Consider the following 8,607-nt stretch of genomic DNA (forward strand, 5'->3'; position numbering starts at 1 on the left):
TTTCTAAATTAAGTGAAATGAAGATCCACTTTCTAACTTTATCATGTAATTTTTAATCGTTGGTGATAAGAGGTACCAGAATGACAGCAACAAATTTTGCTTGTCATCATAATAACTATAGAAGAGCCATGAGATCATCAAATGGCATCTTTGAAGAATTTTATATGTTTGAAGGGGGAGCACCTGTTGTTTATCCTATAAATAGTGCAAAGACTGAACTTTTCACATCAACCTGTACTGCAAAACAAGTGTATAAAATAAACTTGCATCAGAGCACATCAACACTTATCAATGCTAAATTAACAGAGTCAACATTTCAAATTTATAAAATGTCAGGATTCAAAAAAGGAAATAAATACACATTTAAATCTGGGAATTTACCTCACAAAAAAGCAAGGACTAAACTTTCAACAGTGAAAAGTGACTTAGAAACACCTAAATACATTAGACTTACAAGGTTAACTCATGAACTGGTTGTTAATGATCCATACACTGATCCTGAGGAGAAGGCAGAGCGGTCCAGTTGTGCGGCCAAGTTAGTGCGACCAAAATCTAAATCTGTTCCTGCTGCTAGGAAATGTAAGAAAGGAGCTAAAAAATAAAAGGTAGGACATGTAATAATAAATAACGTAATTAACTTACAATCAAACAGTTTATTAATGTAGATAAAAAAAAAAAAATAAACAATATATGCCATATGTGCACAATTTTCAAACTATTTAGTTTTTCCTTAAAACTTGCTAATTTATTTCCAAGAACACAAATTCATGCACTTTGTATAGTAATTAACCTTTATTTAAGTTATAAAGTAGGAAAAAATCAACTAGATATCAGCCAAATGTACATAAATGCTCCATTAAAAAAAAATATTAAAATTAAGGGGGAGATAACTGTAAATTGCATTTGAATATAGAAATAACTTTAGTGTTAGTAGGACATAAAATATGGTTTCTTCTCTTATTTTCAGGTTGAATTCTGATTCCCACAGAGTGCTGTGCCTTTACAAGTCAGAAAACATGTGGAATTGCGCATTTAGAGAGCATATGATGAAAAGTCCAGACTGTGATGGTATTTTACTATACGATTTGGACAAAGAAGAAAAAAGAGGTTTCTCATCAAGATTTCGACTTATTTGCGCATCGTTTAAATACTTTTCGAAGATGTATACACAGTATGAGGAACTTGAAACCGGCAGACCGGGTAGAAAACCCTCAAAACTAACAACTGGTGTACTAGTTGGCCTGAGTCAGACTCCAATTTGTCCTACAAGCTTGTGCAAAATCTTTCTAAGTGGCAATATCTCAACTCCAGCAGCCTCTAGCCTGCAAAGAAGGACAAATAAAGTATATAAAAACATTGTACAAGTTGTAAAAAAAGACATGAAAAGAAGAAGGGAAGAATTAGTTGAAATAAACCGCCTCCGAGGAAAGAAAAATCCAAGATGTATTAGTGTTCAAATGGATGGCATGTACAGCAACAGACACAACCCAGGAATTGGACGCACACCGTTCCAACAAGCTAATCAGCTGAAAATGTAACAAAAAAACATAAAATTGTTAATTTGGTTGACAAAAATAAGCTCTGTTCAGAGCATTCTTCACTAGATATTGATTTTTGACTCAGGCCAACTCCAGTCTGAATGTACTGATGAATGCAGTGCTAATATTCCAATGGTGAAGAGCATTGGTGATGAATATGCATGGGCCAGGGAGTGCCTTGAAGACCTTTTAAAAGACAACATAAAAGTAGACTATTTAGTTACTGACCCAGACAGTTCAGCTTACAGAGCTGCAGTTGATTTGTATGAGGAGGGAAAATCAAAAACTGAGCCTCAGCATTTCATTGATACCAGGCATTTGTCGGAAAATATGCGGAAAAGTGTGGAAAAAGACAAAAGTCTCCTAAAAATCATGCCAGCACGGACACAAAAGCAACGCCAAAAGCTACTGAATAACTTTGCAACAGACTTAACTGAAAGGTGCAATTCTGAAGTTGCTGTATGTACTAAGCAATTCGGAGGAAATTTTAAAAGAGTTAAATCAAAGATGTCTCATACAGTTGATGCAGTTATACGGTGCTACATGGGAAAACATGACTTATGCAAGAAACATTCTTTTGTATGTGGCAAGAGTGAGTGGCTCAAGAAGAGAAGTCTACTACCAAAGACATTCAAAATCATGCATACCCATGAAAACATGGATTTTATTCGTATCGCAGTAAATAAGTGCCTCGGACCAAAAGCACTTGAGAAGACCAGGCTTAATATGAACACTAACTTTGTCGAGGGTGTGAATCGTAGCATAAGGCGTTCCTTACCTTCAAATGTAATGTACAAAAAGAACTATTCTGGAAGGGCACACTCAGCCATCCATAGTGTAAATCTTGGTCCAGGTGAATCCATCCTTGAGTTGTGTAGTGCCTTACACTGTGACATTCCAGTTGGGAGTACAGCTTACCAGGCTCTAAAAAGTGTGCAGAAATTAGACATTTTACAAAAGCAGCATAAGCAAACAATGGAATACAAGAAATATAGAGGTGAAAAACGTGAAAAACTGTACAAACTCAGGGATGTCATTAGAAGCCAGCAGCCGGCAAAAATCGCCGCCTACTCTTTCAAACGTCGCCGGCTACTTTCGTACCCCACAAAAATAAAATTCATGAAATATTCTTCAAGACTCTCTTTATATAATATACTGACAATATTCATCTACAAATATTAAAAATTGCACTTGAATGACGCATCGGTGTGACTTTAATGTATTGTTCGGTTGCTAAAATAAATAGTCCGCGTTTTTTCCCTGTTTCTAAATATAGACTTTCTTATTTTTACTGAACTAAAAATACTTCGTTTCCGGTCAGCAAAAAGCAACATGTCGGGCCGTAAAAGGTCAAAGCCTGTGACACAGGGACAATCATCTATCTGTAGTTTTTTGTCACCAGGGCCAGCTAAGGCCAAAAAGACAGACAGTGACAATGGTAGATATAAATTAACAATCATATTATTGATGATATTTAATATCTTATTTTAATTCGATAAAATACTAGCAAGGTCATTGGGTATGACAAGTGCCATTTTTGTCAAAACAAAATTTTCAACAAGATTGGATCGATTGATGGTTCAAGCGTGTAATGAGAGAAAAGATTAATATGGGAGTGGTTAATTATGCTAGTTAGCAAAACAATTTAGAAAAAAAAATAATTAAAAGCTCAAATTATTTATAATTACTTTGTTGTCACTTGTCTTAAGTGGAAAAAAGAAGGGTCTATGCAATGGGGAACTTTTCAATAATAAACAATTTGTTCAAAATTTTTAAAAAATATCACATTTTTTAGGCTTAACAAACAGAAACTTGTATAAAAATTGTAATCTTATTGTCCTGTACAATGGCCCAGGAGAGCCCTAGAATGCAGGATATTGCACCATTTACCCCAGAGCTTATGGGGGCCGCGAGCGGCCCCCGGACCCCCTGCCATAATGGGCGGGTTCGCCACCTACTTTATCTAATTAGCCAGCTACTTAAAAACTTAGTGACATCACTGAAACTGTATGAAAAATTAAGTGAAATTATTGCGTATGAGAAAAACTCGCTACTGAAAAGTGAAAAAGAACAGAAACCTTCTTCTCGAAACAAACACACAGACCATTCCTACAGTGTAAAAAAAAGAAAAGGAGAATTTCTGTTAGAAAATAGTTTTTATATTAATAAAATGAAATATTAAACAATATGGTTTGTGTGATTTTGAGCAGAGGCCTTGACTTTTGCAGTGAATTCTCTCCTGGTTAAACTCATGTTGTTATATGGCTATGTGGTCTGGCTTGACACACAGTTTCTCATGGCAGATATGGCTGCACTCTTTGTCATTAAAAGATTTTTGAAAATCATCCCTTGTGATCCTATGCCTTATCATGTAGGAAAGCCTGTGTGCAGTCTCCCTTTTGCCCTCTCGATCAGGCCATTTCACTACTAGGACCCCATAACCTGACTTGGACTTCCGTGCCCCTATCCATTCAATGCATCCCTTCTCATTGCCCATTAAAATAGCCTTTTTGAAAAACTTTTTCTCAATATCAGCCCAAAAAGCATCAATTTTGAAAAAAAAAAGAATGATCAAAGTCACCACAGAGTTTGCAGGAAAGCTAAGCACCAAAAAACAGTGATGAAGAAAAAAAGTGAATGTGATAGTACACATTCTCTATAGGATACAAGAGCGCAATTATTAGTAATGCATTTTCCATAGGGTACCTATGTAGTTTGAAAATTAATTTCATGTAGTGTATGAACCACAACATATCAATGCAAGTATGATGGTATTCGATTGTTTTCTTGTAAAAAAAATGCCATCCCTTTAATACTGTCCTGTCATTCTGACATCTGGAAAATCAATGAAGCGTTCTTCTCCTTAGCAAAAAATCCCTATCACTATCAGTATCTTAACACCCTTGCGTTTTAACATTGCCTAGAGAAAAAGAGGCAATGGAAATTAAGATAACCATAATCCATATTGGAGGGCTTAGCCTCAGGTCACCAAGAGGCTTATCTCTAAATCAATCCTTTAGCTAATATGGTCCACATACAAAATTAGTCCATATTTCCTCTGACCCTGCAACTCTCCTCTTTTTCATTTGGATATTGATATGTAGGGTTGGGTCAGAACGATGTGTTATACAAAAAATTGGAGATTCAGCGGTACCACAGAGTACAGCCCTTCAACCGCTTGCAATGACTTTCAAGTTGAAATTGTGCATGTCACACCTACCTAGTTCGTGGATCGTTATGGTGTATCCATCTGCACCATGAAAACTGATTTATTCAACGGGTCATAGTTTTCCTTTCCTCTTTTGTCTACCCAGACTTGACTTTTTATGAGCAACTCCGCAGGTGTTTCTAGAAAAGCAGAGGACGCTTACCCTACCGGTGCACCTGGTCCATGCTCCCAATTTTTAGTGGAGTCCGAGTTTTTCAGTTGCTTTTGTTACTTAGTATGTATGATTTTAGTTACTCTATCAGTGTGAGAAACCATTTTTCCCCAACTTGCCATTCTGGCTAGTGGAATATTGATCTTGCTAGTCAAATATAAATTCAACTACCCACATTTTTTTTTTTTTTTCTGTACTATCATCTTTCTTCTCTTGGATTTGACTATCTCCTGTCTTTCTGCAACTATCTTTTCATTTGTTTTTAAATTTATCAAAAACTTTTCCATTTTCGAATATACTCTCCCATTTAAGTTTTTCAAGTACTTTACAGTAACAAAATAAGTACTCCATTTCTTGTTCATTTTTATTTTAGCAATAAACAACTAATTTGCAAGGTAACAAATCTTAAATTACCAAGATAATTTCGTTTAAATACTAATACGAGATCAGGACCGTCGCCTAGGTTTTGGCGCATCCCATTTACCAGAAATTAAAATGGCAGATCGTAAACAATGCTTTACAAGTCAATAAAATTGTGCATATCATGCCAAAATTCACTTGAAATATTCAAGCTAAACTTCTTAAAATGAAGGGAACATATTTATAATGTATGATGTTAAGGGATGTTTTACTAAGTAACCTGTTGGCTGGTTAACTTTCCTTGGACCTTGCCAATCAATTGATGGTCGCCAAATTGACAAGTGTAAGCAAATGAGAACTCGCCAAAATACACATCTACTCGTATTTGGCGAGCGGTTGTTTTCCACACTGCTCTATGTTCTTTGTTGTGAATGTCTGTTTTCCATATCTAGTCTTTGTCCCTAGATTACATTCTTTTTATTACCAATATAACCTTGGTTCCCTTGATTACTCTTTGATTCTGGAATCATTTTCCTGTATGCTAATACCAAATTAACTACAAGAATTACATTATGGAAGGAACAGAGCAGAAACGATTTTTAAGACTGGAATCTAACAGAATATTTCAAAATTCCACAGAAAAATCACGTTTGTACTACCCTTCCGTTCCAAAAGTAACATGCTCTCTTTTACGGTTCAAAAATTTTAAAACATTTTAAATGTCAACAAAACAGGGTCTCAAATGGAAAATGATCAAAACTTCAAAAAAAAAAGGTAATTTTTGTAGCAAATTTGGTATCAGCATACAGGAAAATGATCCTGGAATCAAACTAGGTAGATATGACATGCACAATTTCAACTTGATTCTTGAAAGTTGTTACAAATACAAGCAGTTGAAGGGCGGTACTCCGCGGTACCGCTGTTTCTCCAACTTTTTGTATGGCACATCATTCTGACCCCAACCCGACATATCAATATCCAAATAAAAAGAAGAGGGTTGCAGTGTCAGAGGAAATTTGGACCAATACAAAATGACCTGAAATGTTTTTAAAATGGACGTCCTTGTTTTGAATGTAGGTTAGTGAGGTCTTACCGCTGATGAATCTGCGAGAGCAGTGTACATTTTGTAAGTCAGCAAAAATTACACTATGACGATTTCAAAAGTTGTACAGAGCTTATATTTCCTGTTTGATTTATCGACTTTAAATAAGGTTTACTTGACTTGATTACCTGCCTGTACTGCCATTACACATTCAAATCGTCTCGGGTCTTAATTATCCTCAATTATGAAAAGGTCCGATAAATTCCTTATAGCAAAAGGATGGTTACCTGTTTGGAATGACTTATGTTCGGATAACAGTCAGATAAAAAAAACGCATATGGGTGTGGCTATCGTTCGAGGTTCTGTTGTGGAACATTCAAGTCCCAAATAATCGTAGAATTTTTCATGAGAAAATTTTGCTCTTCAATCCTTTGAATAAATGTCTTTCTTTATTGAAATGGTGGTAAAATCTCAACGAAAATGCTGCTGTTGATAATGTATTACACTTGCCCTAAAAATGAACCTCTTTTCCTGGTTCCCCCAACATATCCATGTTTCAAAACAACTTTTTTCACTTGAGTATTATATAATAAGGGCGAAATTTGATCGGGAGAATTTTTTTTTCATCAAATTAAACTTAAAATACAACTGACCAATCGATTGACCAGCAAAAAATGACACTATATAACCTCCGATATTAAAAAAATGCCTCATAACTTAATCAATATTTTCGACCAAACAAATTCTACTAACGTCGGAAAATATCGTATTCGCCCAAAACGGCCAGGGCGCATATATATATATATATATATATATATTTTTTTTTTTTTAATTTTCTACCATAAAGATCGCATACGTAATAATGCTTCATTTTTTGCATTTCACATTTACAAGTATGTTTTCTCCACCAGAACCTTACATGACAATCTGATGATTTTTTTGTAAAATTTGTAAAATTTGCGAAAAAAAAAGAATTAGATAACGTATATATTTGACCGATCACCCCTAAACATCCAAAAACAGTTCCTCAACCATATCTATGTAAACCTATGCCATATATGTATAAAAAGTTGTATGGTTATAATCACAGTCTTGCAAATGAAAGGGGTAGATGTTAATAGAAGTTGGCGTATTTGTTAATGTTCTTTTAACTATATTGAAGACGAATTCTGTTTTATACTTGTATGTCCTTTTTATTAAGAAAGTTGCCTATCAAACCTTATTTTTGAAAAAAAATCTAGCTTCTGCTTACCCAATATCAGCAGCTTTTAGACAGTATCAGAATATCTTGCTTTATAATATGGATCGACTTTATTTAAAAAATTGTTTATTCCTTACATATGTACTTCTGTTGATTTCAATTATTAATTGTTTATCAAAGTGCATTTATGTGTTAAAAAATTTTAGTTGAGCACTACTTAAGTCAAGTAATCCCACCATAGGTGTCTATGCAAAAACCTTCCTACCTTTTTTCCTTCAAGTATAACCTTAAATAGACAAATATATTTTCTTGGTCTTAGGAAAAAATCTGAACTTATTTTAACTATATGCAATCTTACTTTTCCTGACTGAAAAAAATATTGTCTTTCTTTTATTTGAAAGCGAGAAATCAAAAGGTTTTTAAGGAACCTGTTTATTTGTATATATTTGTTTCAGTCTATTTCTCGCGTTGACATGAAACTGTTTTGCAAATCTAAATTGAGTAATTAAATTCAATCATGAAGTGCTGTACACGGGCTTAATAGTAGAATTGTAGTCATATATGAATATTTTTCTTTTCCAGGCAACCCAAAAATACTTTATCACACGACAGACGAAGATGCTACAATTTACAACTCTGATGAAGACAGCTTTGTTTCCGAAGGAAGTGGTGAGTTTGAATTTTTTAAAAATTGCATTTTAAGCAGTAGTGTAAAAGAAGCCAATGGACTCAAATTTCAGCTGGTCCGTACTTTGAGTCCACAGGCACTTGGGACCAGGATTATTTTCAAAATTTTCCTAAAAAAATATCATTAAATCATTTTGTTTCCATATTTGAGTTATTATGCATTGACAGCACTGTACATTTTAAAGCAACTTGAGCCAACTTCGTCATTGACCTGCTGGAATTTACATAGACTCGCAGGCGTGGATTTAAGGAGGGCCATGCCCCCCTAACCGAATTGAAAAAAAAAAAAATTGCATGAAATCTTGATTTCTCACAAGTTTTTCGCACAAATTTTTTTTTCATATCAATCAAAATGCCTGTGTTCTCTAGCCTAAAAAAAACCTAACTACAAGCTGAATT

The 8,607-nt window shown here is 34.6% G+C and overlaps 1 long non-coding RNA gene across 1 annotated transcript; it reads right to left on the reverse strand.

Moving 5' to 3' along the window:
* Window positions 1–1,058: 1,058 nt before the first annotated feature.
* Window positions 1,059–6,645, reverse strand: LOC148628781 (uncharacterized). Its single transcript, XR_015924481.1, has 3 exons — window positions 6,509–6,645; window positions 2,317–2,462; window positions 1,059–1,322 (listed from the first exon to the last, which is right to left on the reverse strand). It is a non-coding gene; the product is annotated as an uncharacterized LOC148628781 (long non-coding RNA).
* Window positions 6,646–8,607: the final 1,962 nt, after the last annotated feature.

The sequence above is a fragment of the Perna viridis genome, chromosome 1 (genome assembly GCF_037379345.1).
Source record: "Perna viridis isolate PV_CMFRI_1.1 ecotype Kerala chromosome 1, ASM3737934v1, whole genome shotgun sequence".
Classification (NCBI taxonomy): Eukaryota; Metazoa; Mollusca; class Bivalvia; order Mytilida; family Mytilidae; genus Perna; species Perna viridis.